This window comes from Eublepharis macularius, chromosome 11 (genome assembly GCF_028583425.1).
Source record: "Eublepharis macularius isolate TG4126 chromosome 11, MPM_Emac_v1.0, whole genome shotgun sequence".
Classification (NCBI taxonomy): domain Eukaryota; kingdom Metazoa; phylum Chordata; class Lepidosauria; order Squamata; family Eublepharidae; genus Eublepharis; species Eublepharis macularius.
The window spans coordinates 56,319,098-56,322,556 of record NC_072800.1 but is presented as its reverse complement, the minus strand read 5'-3'; the positions used below and the strand labels follow the sequence as shown (position 1 = coordinate 56,322,556).

The 3,459-nt window shown below is 41.9% G+C and overlaps 1 long non-coding RNA gene across 1 annotated transcript; it reads left to right on the top strand.

The window, feature by feature from the left end:
- Nucleotides 1–317: 317 nt before the first annotated feature.
- On the top strand, nucleotides 318–2,501 carry LOC129337858 (uncharacterized). Its single transcript, XR_008597862.1, has 3 exons — nucleotides 318–452; nucleotides 1,941–2,019; nucleotides 2,286–2,501. It is a non-coding gene; the product is annotated as an uncharacterized LOC129337858 (long non-coding RNA).
- Nucleotides 2,502–3,459: the final 958 nt, after the last annotated feature.

Sequence of the window (3,459 nt, the reverse complement as noted above, 5' to 3'; positions counted from 1 at the left end):
CTGGTGATATGTCATACAATGGGAGTTATAAGGGTTGTACCTCCGCAGCTGGAGAAATTACCATTTCTTAGAGAACTTCATTTCAGGCTTTGCTAGTGTTTTCTTAATTTTAAAAAAAATCTTTGAAAAAGTTAGCATTTCTACAGGAACGTAGAGCTAAGAAGTCGCAGAGTGTACAAAGTGTAATACACCTAAAACAGAGCATACCATCAGCTATCGTGAAACATGATTTGCTTATTATAATCATATTGTGAATCCCTTGTTGATTTAATTTTTGTACCTATTTTCTTTTTTCATGAGCTGTTGCAGGGCATAAGACTGGGAGATAAGAGGTGATACAGTACTGGAAAAGCTGAGGGGAAAAGATGGTAATTAATCAGCTCCTTAATTACTAAAATGGGAAATTCCTGAGTTACCCCTGTCCGCAAATCCTCCCTCCACCTTAATACCAGGTAGGTAGATGTGTTTGGTTACTTTGTAGTGAGGAAAAAGCAATCTGCATATGTGCAGAATGTTAGCACTTTTGGCATTCAGATCTATTGTTTTTTGGCTCAAATTTGTTTAGGTCTCCCCCTAAAGCAGGGAAGATGGTGAGGTGAGAGGTAGTGGAGCTTAAGACTTCTTGGATATTATGCTCCTCAGTCCTTTGCCCTTCTAGAACAAGAGGTTCTGGGGTTTAAAACTGCACGAGCATTATACTTCTTTAGGCCTTTAGCCCTAATTTGTGAGGCATTCTGCACATGCTCCGAGGCATACAGGCAAGCTGCAGTAAATTGTCTTACAATGAATGCTTAAAAATTGATACCAAGTTGATTCCTCTGTTCCTGTTCAAACTCTCATGCCCCACCTACCCTAGAGGCAAACTCCTCACTGCAGTGCAGACATCCCCCAAATAGTATACATCTCACTCCAGTTTTCTGTCCAGTGTTCCCACTTTTCACTATGGACTTTAAAGAGGAAAGAGGGTGAAAGCAAAAGGATCAGGAGAAAGAAAAGACAGATAAGAACGGATTTGGTCAGAAAGGGGTTGACTGACTCAGCTTCTCCTTTCTTGCAGTTTCCTCTCCCCCATTCCTCCCCAAGTAATCTAGCAAAAAAGGCTTGCATGTTTTCCACTTACAAGTTAACTCCAAAACAAAATGGGTTTTTCAATAAAATGCTGGGAATTTGGAGAAAAGACTGGCCTATTTTCATGGAGGCAGTCTCCCCCATCACCCCATTAACTGTGGGTCTGACTGGCAATCTGCTAAGTAGTGTTGCCAGCAACTCTGATGAAAATAGAGGCATAATGTGTGGAAGAGGACAGGTGAAGGTTTTCATGGCATGAAGGTAAATAAACATCCCTTGGTAAATAATACCCATTAAATCTCTGTTGAAGAGACCAGACACTTTTCTCCAGGCCTGCTGGCATCTCTGCTGCTAAGGCTGTTTTTGGCGACCTACACATTAAATAAAGTACCCTGGAATTCTGTAAAACATCTAGCTTAGCTCTAATACTTCTGGAACGAACCACAACAAATACTCCTAAAATACACCCTTCTTCTTTGCGATTCAGCTCTTGGCCATGTGCAAGATCACGCCTCCATGCCCTGGTCGGAATCCTGCTTCCCCCACTAAAATCTTCTTGTTCATCTCAGAAATGGCATTCCCACCAGTCTCTTACAAAACTACTGTGGGTCCCCTTGCCTTAAGCCTGCCTGTGGGAAATGTGAGAATGGAGAAGAAATTGGGCTGAATGTTTTGGCCATTGTTTTGTTTACTATCAGAGTGAGGGGCATGGATCAGAATTTTTCTTGCTATCACTGAATGAAGAGGACTCCTGTTTTGAAGGCAAACTTCTGACTATGTAAAGGCCCAGTTTCCAGATGGCAAAAGGAATGTCATGCCTACAGTCAGAAGGCTTATTTGTTTTGTCCTCTTATTTTGTTCCCTTTGCTCAGATGAGGCATTGCAGGTGTGCAAACAAGAACGAGGAAGCAATACACTGCTGTAAGCGGTAAATCTGCACATGAAACCACTGTGAGTAATTGGACCTTGAACCACTTTACAAGACACGTCACCTGGGACCCACAGCTGATTATCCCCATTTATGTAACCCTCAAGCTACTTGAGTAGCCAATTTGCCACCAGGTAGATATTATTAGATAGCAGTCTGCTCTTGTGACAGCCAAGGGAGCAAATTGGGGCACTTTCCCTGCACTGGGAGGAATTGGATTTCTTTGGGAGGGTTAAGCCTGTACATGGCTTTAAGTTTGCAGCATCTAATCTTTTCTTACTTGTGACAGGCTGCTTGAAGTATTATGGCAAGATTTGAAATGTGGCCTGGAAGGCTCATCCCTGCCTTGATACTGAAACTGAACAGTGTGGGATCTGAGAGTCTACAGGAATCTGTGAAGGAAGCATCGGAACCAGCTTTAAAGTTTTAGAAAAGCACACTGTAATTATGGCAAACGCTAAAACGGGCAGACTCTCTGGGGCAATGGTTTTCAAACACCGGCAGCTTCCACGGAGGCCTTATCTATACTCATAGATGCAGAGAAGTTAGCCGTGTTAGTCTGTGGTAGCAAAATCAAAAAGAGTCCAGTAGCACCTTTAAGACTAACCAATTTTATTTTAGCATAAGCTTTCGAGAATCAAGTTCTCTTCTTCAGATGCCTGATACAGAGACTGGTCAAACACAGAAGAACAGAGGGAAGAGGCACCTAATTGCCTCTTCCCTCTGCTCTTCTGTGTTTGACCAGTCTCTGTATCAGGCATCTGAAGAAGAGAACTTGATTCTCGAAAGCTTATGCTAAAATAAAATTGGTTAGTCTTAAAGGTGCTACTGGACTCTTTTTGACTTATCTATACTGGAATTTACATTTCCAAAGACAAGAATTCTCTGGTCCACTAGTTTAGGCACACAAGCCAAATGCACTCGTAAAAAGCAAATTCCAAATTACAGTTCCACTAATGAGAAAAGTACATATATATGCATTTATAAAGCTGCCAGACTACCTAAGGCTTTTGCTGTGTCCAGCCCAATATTGTATACTGCTAGATGGGCCACTGATCTGATTCAGATGGACTGCTGATCTGGCTCAGTGCAGGCAGCTTAATGTGTTCAAATGTTGAAAATGGGTTGATAAGGAGTGGTCAAAATTAATTCTGTACCAGTTTTACATACAACAGCAAAAATTACTACTTGAATTTATTAATATACTTGAAAGTCAGCATGGTGCAGTGGCTTGAGTGCTGGACCAGGATCTGGGAGAAGCAGGTTCAGGTTCAATCCCCTGCTCTGCAAGGGAAGCTTTCTGGGTGACATTGGGCCAATCACACACTCTCAGCCTAACCTACCTTACAGGATTGTTGTAAGGATAAACCTGGAGATAAGCTAACTATGTAGGCTGTTTTGGGTTCCAGCTGGGGAGAAAGGTGGGATATAAATGATACAAATAAAAAAAATCATTGGCAATA